This window comes from Ranitomeya imitator, chromosome 1 (genome assembly GCF_032444005.1).
Source record: "Ranitomeya imitator isolate aRanImi1 chromosome 1, aRanImi1.pri, whole genome shotgun sequence".
Taxonomy (NCBI): domain Eukaryota; kingdom Metazoa; phylum Chordata; class Amphibia; order Anura; family Dendrobatidae; genus Ranitomeya; species Ranitomeya imitator.
The window spans coordinates 1,149,966,309-1,149,979,289 of record NC_091282.1 but is presented as its reverse complement, the minus strand read 5'-3'; the positions used below and the strand labels follow the sequence as shown (position 1 = coordinate 1,149,979,289).

Below are 12,981 nucleotides of genomic sequence, written 5' to 3'. Positions count from 1 at the left end.
CAACAAAGTTCTGGAAGAACATTTTTTGGACAGATGAAGCCAAGATCAACCTCTACCAGAATGATGGAAAGAGAAAAGTATGGTGAAGGCGTGGTACAGCTCATGATCCAAAGCATACCACATCATCTGTAAAACACGGCGGAGGCAGTGTGATGGCTTGGGCATGCATGGCTGCCAGTGGCACTGGGTCACTAGTGTTTATTGATGATGTGACACAGGACAGAAGCAGCCGAATGAATTCTGAGGTATTCAGAGACATACTGTGTGCTCAGATCCAGCTAAATGTAGCCAAACTGATTGGTCATCGTTTCATACTACAGATGGACAATGACCCAAAACATAAAGCCAAAGCAACCCAGGTGTTTATTAAAGCAAAGAAGTGGAATATTCTTGAATGGCCAAGTCAGTCACTGGATCTTAACCCAATTGAGCATGCATTTCACTTGTTAAAGACTAAACTTCAGACAGAAAGGCCCACAAACAAACAGCAACTGAAAACCACCGCAGTGAAGGCCTGGCAGAGCATCAAAAAGGAGGAAACACAGCGTCTGGTGATGTCCATGAGTTCAAGACTTCAGGCAGTCATTGCCCACAAAGGGTTTTCAACCAAGTACTAAAAATGAACATTTTATTTAAAATTATTGAATCTGTCTAATTACTTTTGGTCCCTTTAAAAACAGGGTGGCACATGTTAAGGAGCTGAAACTCCTAAACCCTTCATCCAATTTTAATGTGGATACCCTCAAATGAAAGCTGAAAGTCTGAACGTCAACTGCTTCTGAATTGTTTTGCTTAAAATTCATTGTGGTAATGTCTATAACCAAAATTAGAAAAATGTTGTCTCTGTCCAAATATATATGGACCTAACTGTATATATATATATATATATATATATATATATATATATATATATATATATATATATTTTTTTTTTTTTTAATAACAGATTTATTATGCTTTTGGATCTGGAGAGACCTCTGAGAAGATATATGTCTTTAGATGGCAAATTTAATTTTTATCTAATAAATTCAATGCAAACTGAATTTTCCAAGCAAATTTGCTCATCTCTAAAAGAGACCCAATTCATAACCTTCCGGAAACACTATACCTTACAGTGACAGATTTTTATGGTGTGATCCCATATGAATGAAATGTATTTCACACAATCTACCATTATTCAATAAAGCTTTTACTGAAAACTGTAGATGACTAATACAGCTGAAAAAATAATTCTGGCACGTATCTTGCAAACACATGTCGAAAGGACAATCTTTTGGCATACTTTGGGTAAATTGGGCCTCTAAATACGTTTCCTGTTTGCAGCTGGGGCTTTCCCGACACATAGGGCAGTTGTACTTTACTTATGGAGCCTAACTGTAAAATGAGAATGATTGGCAATGTTGAAATAGGTTTAGGGCTACAGAAATGAATTCTTTCATATTTTGTTAAGCCTCTGCTTTGGTACTAAAGAGATGGCATAACAACATTTAATCCATTGGTATACAGTTGCTGTAGCTTGATAAGAGAAATAATAGGTCAATTTTGGCAAGCAACGCCTGCTTCAATAACTTATAAGAACTTACTTACAGTATTTAATGGTGATTAGTTATATTTATAACCGTATATAATCCTAAATACCAAAAGAAACCTGATACATAGAAAATACAATCTGCACCATAGACAGAATGTGAAAAAGACAGAGTAGCTAAGAATATTATTATATAGGCTTGTGGGAAACGATTCAGTATAACTTGCATTTTATTCACTGAAACTCTTACATAATAAGGATTTAGCAGTAGTACCGTAACTACTGTGGGGCAGAGGGGTGGAACAGCCTGTTACACTCTGCAGCAGAGGAGGGAGCCATAGTCTCCCTGCACTACCGTTCTCTGTTCTGTAGTCTTCAGGATATTTCAGGCCTGCAGCCTAATGACTGGCAATGTGACACACAGGACTTCCTGTATGTGCAATGACAGAGTCAAGTTGGTCTGCCTGGGCCGTGATACTAACTGCTGACAGACACACCACAATCAGGGATTAGGTGAGAAATTTAAGCTATTTTTTATTTTGATAGTAAGTTCTTGTAAGGGAATGTGAGGGCATCATAATATGTGAGGATCATACATTGGTCATTCTGTGTGGGAACTACAATCATATTGTTATACAATCATACTGTGCGGAAACTTCAGTGGGCCCAGAAAACAGTATGGGGACTACTATGTGTTAGGGTTGGCGGAACGCACCGAGTATAAATATAGGTAATAATAGGTGCGTTCGCAACCCGGGGTCCACCGTGCAGGAGAGGAACCTGCTGCTTACAATTGGCAGCGCTATATGGTGGTATTAGCGAACTCTGTTACTTCACAGAATAGCTAGGATAGGGAAATGCTGTGCCCAGTTAACCTCACAGAGGAACACAGCTACCAAACAGAGCAAAACTGTGGTCATGCAGTCAGCATAGCACACAAACAACTCCTCACCGGAGGTGCCGGTATTCTAGGGGCTTATTTCAGCCAAGACCTGAATCCAAACACACAAAACTCCTCACCGGAGGTGCTGGTATTCTAGGGGCTTATTTCAGCCAATCCTGACCTCACACAAACATGACCACACAGTAGCAAGGCTCAAAACAGAGGTTGATACTAGCGCATGGCCGTGCGGCTATGTGAACCTTTTATAGCTGCAGCGACAAGGACCTTCCTGGTGGTCCAATAGGAGCTGCTACAGGACGTGAGCATGTCCCCAGACCGCCAATGGGAGGGGGGTGCTACTGGGGCCATGCATACACTGTGGGGGCTATTAGTGGCCATGCACACAATGTGGGGGACTACTGAAATACTGAGGGCCATACATACAGTGGGAGGGAACTACGGGAGGTCATGTGTCATGATCTGGTAATTCAGTACCACAATGGACATAGGAGTCAGAGCACATACAGTGACCTGACAATAACCCAAAAACATAGAACGAGCTCTGAGACGTGGAAACTCTGCTGACCGCAATCCCTAATCCTCTCCAACACAACTAGAGGCAGCCGTGGATTACGCCTAACGCTCCCTATGCAACTCGGCACAGCCTGAGAAACTAGCTAGCCTGAAGATAGAAAATAAGCCTACCTTGCCTCAGAGAAATACCCCAAAGGGAAAGGCAGCCCCCACATATAATGACTGTGAGTTAAGATGAAAAGACAAACGTAGAGATGAAATAGATTTAGCAAAGTGAGGCCCGACTTTCTGAACAGAGCGAGGATAGGAAAGGTAACTTTGCGGTCAACACAAAACCCTACAAACAACCACGCAAAGGGGGCAAAAAGACCCTCCGTACCGAACTAACGGCACGGAGGTACACCCTCTGCGTCCCAGAGCTTCCAGCAAGCACGAGAAAACAAATAAGCAAGCTGGACAGAAAAAAACAGCAAACAAAAAGCAAAAGCGGAACTTAGCTATGCAGAGCAGCAGGCCACAGGAACGATCCAGGAGGAAACAGGTCCAATACTAGAACATTGACTGGAAGCCAGGATCAAAGCACTAGATGGAGTTAAATAGAGCAGCACCTAACGACTTCACCACATCACCTGAGGAAGGAAACTCAGAAGCCGCAGTACCACTTTCCTCCACCAACGGAAGCTCACAGAGAGAATCAGCCGAAGTACCACTTGTGACCACAGGAGGGAGCTCTGCCACAGAATTCACAACAGTCATGCATACAGTATGGGGGGATACTGAGGGCCATGCATACAGTATGAGGGAGCTACTGGGGGCCCTGCATATACTGTGGGGCCTACTGGGGTCCATGCATACAGTGTGGTGGACAACTGGGTGCCATCCATATAGCGTAAGGGAACTACTGGGGGCCATGCATTCAGCGTGGTTGGATAATAGGGTAATGCATACAGTGTGGGGGACTACTAGTGTCATGCATACAGTGTTTGGGGGGCTACTGGAGGCCATGCAGACAGAATAGGGGACTATTAGAATACTGAGGACCTTACTTACAGTGTGAGGGGATTACTGTGGGTCATGCATACAGTGTGCTTGGACTACTGAGGACCAAATATACAGTGTGGGGGAACTACTTTGGGCAAAACATACAGTGTGGGGGGAACTACTGGTCTATTAGAGGCCATGCATACAATGTGTGGGAGCCAAGCATGCAGTATTGAGTGACTACTGGGGACCATCTTACAGGACTACTGACGGCCATCATACATTGTGGGGACTACTGGGGGTGACTTACAAAAATTAGGGTAATTAGTTAACAGTTTGCAGAAATAATACTCACTAAATATTAACTTTTAATAGTTTAATTAAAACATGTATATGTTATAAAAATATAACCTCAGAAGAGGATCATTTGTTTGCTACTTAAATATTAGACAAAATATGGCAAAGAAACCATAATTTAGTGTGTAGAATATTTCTGTCTCTCACTGTATGTCCCTAGGGAATATATCTTCCTAGCCACGGAGGTTGGCTCCCTAATAGTGAATGCAAATTGGCGTGTTAGTTTTAGACTTCCTGGATATTGAGTGGATATTGACGAATTTATTATTATATCAGAGCAGTATTACATAGGACTTATTAGTATGTTGTAGGGTGTCAACAAACGCGGCTAGGTCCGGCTTTCTTTTCAGACCCAATCAGGGAGAGATAGAATTACCATATATTATTAATTCTTTTGGGGTGCCAGTTACTCATCTGATTTGTGAATCAAGGTATACAGAAGCTGCAGACACAGCAGGGATGTAGATAAGTGCATTTATTTGTATTCTATTCTATTTTGTTTATTTCAACTATAGACCATACACAGCAGATGATTCATAAGATAATGTATTGTTCAATTTTTCCTGCAGTCCCCTTTTTGGATCTGCTTTTCTATCTGGCTAAATATGGTATATAGGGCTACTATGTGATTTTTGAATCTTCCAGGTTTATTGTTTTTTCCATCAGTATTACATTAGACCAGTAATAAGTAGGACCTTCCAGAATCAGTCGACGTTTAGCAGGGGCGCCATTTAGGTTCACTCTTAGGGTGCCAACCTCAGTGTCTAGGTAGATACATTCCCTAGGGATGTACAGTAGTCTCTGGGGCTACTATCTATATTTGTCTCTCTATGTTTGTGGTAAACAAGTTACCTCTGGTCTAAGATTATACAGAGGGTATACATGTTTTAATTTAACTATTAAAACTTAAATTTTAGAGTGTTTTCTTTCTGTACACTGTTGACTACTGGGGCCCAAGCATACAATGTGGAGGGGTTACCGGAGTCCATACTTATAGTGTGGGGGGCTACTGGAATACTGGGAATGAAGCATACTGTGTGGGAGGGCTCCTGTGGGGCCATGCATACAATGCAGGGGGAGGCTCCTTAGGGACTATGCATACAATATAAGAAGGCTACTGTGGATCCATGCCTACAATGTGGGGGGCTACTTGGGGCCTTGCATACAGTGTGTGGGGATTACTGGGGGCCAAGCAGACAGTGTTGAGGGACTGCTGGGGCCATCTTACAGTGTGGTGGGCCTACTGGGGGCCATCATACAGTGGGGGTACTACTAAGGGTCATGCATACAATGTGGAGGGTCTACTTGTGGCCATGCATACAATGTGAGAGGGCTACTGGGCGTCATGAATACAATGTGGGAGGGCAACTGTGGGGCCATGCATACATTGTAAGGGGTACTGGGGTCCATGCATAAAGTGTGGGGAACTACTGGAATACTGGGGACCATGCATATAGTTTGGGGGGACTACTGGAGGCAATCCATACAATGTGGGAGACTACTGCAGGCCATGCATACAGTGTTAAGGCACTACCAGGGGCCACCACACAGTGTAGGGGGACTATTGGAGTGTCATCATTCAGTGGTGGGGGGGGGCTACTGGAAGCCATCATACATTGGGGGCTGCTGAGGGCTGTCATACAGTGTAGAGGCTCTACTTGGTGCTGTCATGCAGTAGGAGAAGGGGCTCCTGCCAGGTCCATCATGCTGTATAAAGGGAGCTGTGGGCCCAACATGCTTTAATAGCAACTTGTTAAGTGGGTACTTAAGAAGCATAATTGTCATAGGACACTCAGGGTATTGTGACTGTCAACTGGGAATACTTGAGGCATTATTAATTTCTAATAATGTGTTAATTTTTGTATAGAGATTTTAAGTAACAGCAGAGTCATCTGCTGGGGTTCCCTATACCTATGATTTGGGTGTGCCACCATAGTTGTAAGCCCGGTTACATGGTTAAGGGCCCACTCAGATGTTTTGCCACCCCCTTAGCTGAACCCCCTACTACACCTCTGTTAGGTTCGCTTACTTGACTCCTAAGCCAAAATACAAGATATTGTTATGGATTTACAGCGACAGAGAGGAGCCAGAAAACCCCAGCGTCTGGTTTCTCATACTCCTACACTGGTTAAAAGCACTTCACCTTCATATTAAATTATATAAATTTATTTTGGCAGTGTAGGGGTTAATCTGCTCAATTGAAAGCTCCTGGAGAGTTTAGGCTCTCAGCTGTGCACTGTTAGCAAATCCCATCTCCTACATAAACTGGGTCCTTGCTAGCACTCATTGTCAGAGCTAGCTTATGCTGCATGGCTGGAGGTTGTTGTTGGTTATTGCAGTAGGCAGTTGGTGGATTTATTTGTGACTGTTGCTACTTTTGAGTATGTGATAATTCCCTTTCTTCTCGTCACCCCCAAAATCGAGTGTGAGCTAAGCACAACAGCATCAGGGGCTTATCTACAGCATTCTGGAATGCTGTAGATAAGCCCCCGATGTATCCTAAAAGATGAGAAAAAGAGGTTAGATTATACTCACCCAGGGTCGGTCCCGGTACGATGGGCGTCGCGGTCCGGGGCCTCCCATCTTCTTACGAGATGTCCTCTTCTTGTCTTGTCTGCGGCTCCAGCGCAGGCATACTTTGTCTGCCCTGTTGAGGGCAGAGTAAAGTACTGCAGTGCGCAGGCGCCGGTAAAGGTCAGAGAGGCCCGATGCCTGCGCGTTGCAGTACTTTGCTCTGCCCTCAACAGAGCAGACAAAGTACGCCTGCACCGGAGCCGGAGCGCTGGAGCCGCAGCGTGAAGACAAGAAGAGGACATCATCTGATGAAGATAGGAGGTGCCGGACCGCGACACCCATCGGACCAGACCGGGACAGCCCCTGGGTGAGTATAATCTAACCTCTTTTCCTCATCTTTTAGGATACATTGGGGGCTTATCTACAGCATTCCAGAATGCTGTAGATAAGCATCTGATGCTGGTGGGCTTAGCTCACACTCGATTTTGGGGGTGACAGATTCCCTTTAACCCCACCCTACACTCCCCGGGGCATCCCTCTGTTATTTGTATGTTTATGTTTGTATGCTTGGTATTCTTTGTTACCCCTGTTTGTATTACCTTGTTAGTCTGGTTGGTGTATTATGGTACACTACTACTCCCCTCTTCACTGGGTGGGGGAAGGATACAGACTGAGGGTAAATTCAGGAGCTAAGGCAAGGTACGTGGCCCCGGCATCTTCACCATCAGAAGTAACCCAGGGAATAGGGCGAGCAAGGGTGCCCCTAGTGTTAGGAACAGGGAAGGAGCCCCTTGTCCCAGGACACCTAACAAGAGAGTCATGACAGATATATTGAATTTCTTCCATTATTAAGCTCAGCTCCTCCAGCTCTGTAAAGGCCTATAAATTGTATAACATTTCCATGATGAGTGATTATTTGTAAAGTATATGGACAGTTTTGGGAACTTTTTTATTTAGATGTACATATTATAGTTTGAAAATATTTTTACAATTGGGTTTATATAAAAATTTTGCACCATTTAACTTTCACGGCATTCAAGGAGCTCAGAAAAAAGACAGATAAAAGAGTTACAAACTGTCTGCCAGAGCGAGTCCACTGACTGATTCTAAATAAAAGCGTTCTGCAGCCTGTAAAAGAGAGTGCAAGACAGAAGCTACAGAAGGCGGACTTAACCCCTTCACCCCGGGCCATGTTTCGTTTTCGGTTTTTGCTCCTCTTATTCACAGAGCCCTAACTTTTTTTTTATTTTTCTGTCAATATGGCCATATGAGGGCTTGTTTTTTGTGAGACAAGTTACACTTTTGAATGACACCACGACAGGACAAAAAACAGAAGTGTCTTGCTGGCCTTCCTCTCCAGAAGCTCTGCATTTAGATTAGGCCCTGATCAAACTAGAGCAGTGCCTTCCCTAGGAGGTATACTGTAGGTTGGGATGAACTCCCAATATATGACTCCAATAGTAAACTAGAACATTTCCCACTGTACAGACATGAACAAGTATACGAAAAACAAAAAACTGAATTGCACCTCTAAAAGAATCAAGCAACCGTGAACAGGTTCTAGCTGATGTGATTGCATAATATACTGTGCAAACAAAAGAGTACAGCAGCACTCTGTTAGGCCACGTGGACACATTGAGTATTTGGCGAGTTTTTTACTTCTGTATTCGTAAGCCAAAACCAGGAGTGGGTGAGAAATGCAGAAGTGGTGACGTGTTTCTATTATACTTTTCCTTTGACTGTTCCTCTCCTGAGCTTGTGTGCACGTGGCTTAAGCGCTAGGATGTATGCAAACACTGAATGTATGAAAGAGCCCTCGAATCACGACAAGGCATACAGTTCTTTGATGGGACCATAAATAGTGATGAGCAAGCGTGCTGGGATAAGGTGTTATCTGAACATGCTCAGGTGCTAACCGAGTGTCTTCAGCATGCTCAAATGATGTATTCGAGTCCCCATGGCTGTTTGACAGCCGCAACAAATGCAGGGATTGCCTGTTTGTTAAACAATCACTGCAAGTGTCTAGCAGCCATGAGACATGCAGGCACGGGGACTCAAACATTTTTTTAGAGCACACCGAAGACACTTGGTTAGCCCCCAAGCATGCTCAGATAACACCTTATCCCAGCACGTTCACTCATCACTAACCCAATACAGGAATGTTCAATAAATATAAGTAGAAAGCTGGCTTTTGGGCTCTCATGAATTGGCCAATTTATAACTTCATTTTTTTAAGTATATACCGTACTATGTAGCAAAAATGCAATCCAATTTTCATACATCAATCATCCCATACATCTAGCACCAGTTGCTGTGTTGTTTTGTTTGGATATTCTGCATAGAAATATGTTCCTAATAGGATCATGTACTAAAAAAATATCCACTGTAAACTGCCCGCTTACATAGCAAATAGCAATATGCTATTCCATTCTCCATTCTGACGTGGAATATGACTAACCTTCGGCAGACAATGGGAGATTATAAATACATTCAGCATATATAGCATTAGCTTTCCTGATGCAGGCTTGGAAAATAGGGACAAACCATGGTGTAAAAAGTCTTAGGCCGGGGTGACACTTGTGAGTGTAATGCGAGAAACTCGCGTGAGTCTCTCGCCTCAATACCCGACATAGCTGGCGGCACTCGGGACCACTCGGTTCAGCTGCATAGAAATACATGGTCCCGAGTGCCGGCGGCAGTGCCGTGTATGGAGGCGAGAGACTCGCGTGAGTTTCTCGCATTACACTCACAAGTGTGACCCCGGCCTTAGGCTAAATTCACGCCAGGCATTTTTGCTGCGTATTTTTAATGTGTTTTATTATGCAAATTTTCAGCTGCCTTTTACAGTACCAGTAAAGACTGAGATTTTAGAAATGTCATGCACACACACTGCTTTTTTTTGTCATCAGTATTTTGTGCTTTTGCATGTTTTTGGACATAAAGCGTGTCACTTCTTTCAGTGTTTTTCCAGCCATTTTCACCCATTGACTTCAATGGGTGGTGAAAAAAAACACTGAAGAAAGGGCACCAAAAATGCAGGTATCACGTTTTGCTGTGTTTTTTGTGTCAAAGCCTGATTCTACGCAATAAGACTTTTTTTCACAGTAAGACCTTTTTTTCAACACTAAACTTTATCAGCATGCACAAATTTAGCAAGCCAAATTCACCACAAAAAATACACAAAAAACGACGCAAGAAAAACCAAGGAAAACATGTTTTTTTGTCTGCAGCTTCTTTCCTTCTGAAGAAACGTCTAGTGTGAACTTGCCGTTAGGCCGGGATCACACATGCAAGAAACATGTCTCCCACGTCAATACCTGGCACTGCACCCGGCACTCAGGAGCGGAGCGGGCGGCTTCATGTATTGCTACGTGGCCTCACGCTCCACTCCTGAGTGCCGGGTATTGACGTGCGAGACTAATCCGAGTTTACCTCATGTGAATATGAGGCCTTAGGGTACCTTCACACTCAGCGACGCTGCAGCGATACCGACAATGATGTCGATCACTGCAGCGTCGCTGTTTGGTCGCTGGAGAGCTGTCACACAGACAGCTCTCCAGCGACCAACGATCCCGAGGTCCCCGGGTAACCAGGGTAAACATCCGGTTACTAAGCGCAGGGCTGCGCTAAGTAACCCGATGTTTACCCTGGTTACCAGCGTAAAAGTAAAAAAAAACAAACACTACATACTTACCTTCAGCTGTCTGTCCCCGGCACTCAGCTTCTCTGCACTCCTCCTGCACTGACTGTGAGCACAGCGGCCGGAAAGCAGAGCGGTGACGTCACCGCTCTGCTTTCCGGCTGACCGACGCTCACAGCCAGAGCAGGAGGAGTGCAGAGAAGCACAGCGCCGGGGACAGACAGCGGTAGGTAAGTATGTAGTGTTTGTTTTTTTTACTTTTGCGCTGGTAACCAGGGTAAACATCGGATTACTAAGCGCGGCCCTGCGCTTAGTAACCCGATGTTTACTCTGGTTACCAGTGAAGACATCGCTGGATCGGTGTCACACACGCCGATCCAGCGATGTCTGCAGGGAGTCCAGCGACAAAATAAAGTTCTGGACTTTCCTCAGCGACCAACGATCTCCCAGCAGGGGCCTGATCGTTGGTCGCTGTCACACAGAACGATTTCCTTAACGATATCGTTGCTACGTCACAAAAAGCAACGATATCGTTAACGATATCGTTATGTGTGAAGGTACCTTTACACTGCAACCTATCTTGCCAATATAGCAAGCATCACAGACACTGTGGACAGGACAAAGTGATCTGAGCATGAACATTCATTTCACAACTGTGGAGCTGATGGCTATAACCAAGGACACCCAGTGCAAACAGTGAGGGCCCCATTAAATACACATTGGCAGATAAGGCAAAGATGTAAAATAAAGATATTATTAAAGTAGCTTTTATACATTAAGTCAACCATGATCAACCTAGAATCACATGAATATACTGTGAGTACAGAATACACAGAAAGCCACATCGTAGTGTTGTGTAACCTGCGGTTTTCTTCTTTCTTGCTTCCTGTGCCTCATTCTCCTCTTACCTTATGAAGGGAATGCGATTTTCCTTGTAAATATCCAAGTCCCTTATCAATATTCTCATCGTCTGCAACAAGCGTCTGTTGTGCAAACGCTCCAGGCATTATGTACAGTACGAGGCGGTTGTTTCTTCCTTTTCATTTTTCCTGCTTCCTTCGTAGACTTTGTCCCCAGAAAATACTCGTTCACAGAGACAGGACACAGGTTTTCCTTATTTTCTTTTTACCTGGGCACTTAGATAAGTCACACCTAGTTCACTCACAAACTGAGTCATCAGAAAGGAATGTTTTCTTGTACATAAGCTGCAATATCTCTTTTTTTTTTTTACACTGTGTCGAAAGAACTGTCATTATTATATGTACTCAGAAAAGCTGACCCGAGGCCAGAAAATAGCTGCCAAAATCCATCGCAATACATATGAATATTTGCCAAGCATGTGAGCAGTATCAGTATTTTCCTAACTGTGCTTATTTCATTATGCGCAATGTATACATTTTAAGTATGTGCAATATTTCAGGTTTGCTTTTCCCAATTTTGATTTACAGAGGGGAAAATAAGTATTTGATACGCTGCTGATTTTCAAGTTTTCCCAGAAAAACACATTGTATGATTTTTACATAATTAAATTGCATCTTATTGAATTAAATAAGTATTTGATCACCTACCAACCAGCAAGAATTCTGGCTCTTACGGACCTGTTAGTTTTTCTTTAAGAAGCCGTCCTACTCTGCACTCATTACGTGTATTAATTTCAGCTGCTTGAACCCGTTCTCAGTATAAAAGACATCTGTCCACTCAGTCAATCAATCATACTCCAACCTCTCCACCATGGCCAAGACCAAAGAGCTTTCTAAGGATAATAGGGACAAAATAGTAGATCTGCAGAATGCAGGGATGGGCTACAGAACAATAGGCAAACAAGCAAGCACAAGTATTAGAAGATGGAAGAAACACGAGATGACTGTTAACCTTCCCTGGCCCGGGGCTCCATGCAAAATCTTGTGGGAGTAAGGCCTAAGGCTGGGTTCACATTGCGTTAGTGGGTGTCCACTGACAGAATCCGTTACATGGCGCAATTAACGCTATGTAACGGATCTGTTAGCGCACCCATTGACCGCAATGTAACTAACGCCTCACTAGTGTATGCCATTTTTGGCATGCGTTAGCAATGTCCTGTTATTTTCTGATGGACCTCGAACGCTGCTTGCAGCGTTCGAGGTCCGTTTCTCGCTGGCGCAGATCGGGATCGCTAAACGCAATCCCTTTTTGAACATTGAGTTAGCGCATTCCGTTAGCATATGCACTAAACACTTTGCACTAACGCAATGTGAACCTAGCCTAAGAAAGGTTGGTAATCAGCCCAGAACTACACAGGAGAAGACCTGAAGATAGCTGCAACCACAGTCTCAAACATTACTGTTAATAACATACTACGCCGTCGTGGATTAAACTCCTGCAGGGTAGGTAAATTCCTACTCATACCAGCACATGTCCAGGCCCATTTGAAGTTCCCCAATGACCATCTGGATGATCCAATGGAAGCATGGGAGATGGTCATGTGGTCCCATAAGGCCAAAATAGAACTTTTTGGTATTAACTTCACTCGCCGTGTTTTGAGGAAGAAGAAGAATGTGTATAACC

At 43.8% G+C, this 12,981-nt stretch overlaps 1 protein-coding gene across 3 annotated transcripts in view; it reads right to left on the bottom strand.

Annotated features, from left to right (window-relative positions):
* Window positions 1-11,535, bottom strand: part of ARAP2 (ArfGAP with RhoGAP domain, ankyrin repeat and PH domain 2) — a 598,685-nt gene extending 587,150 nt beyond the window's left edge. The window contains exon 1 of one of the 3 annotated variants that reach the window (XM_069744626.1): window positions 11,346-11,535. The gene's annotated coding sequence lies outside the window, so the exon portion shown is untranslated. The remainder of the gene's footprint in view (window positions 1-11,345) is intronic. The other 2 variants (XM_069744628.1, XM_069744627.1) reach the window with 2 other exon arrangements.
* Between the last annotated feature and the right edge of the window lie 1,446 nt (window positions 11,536-12,981).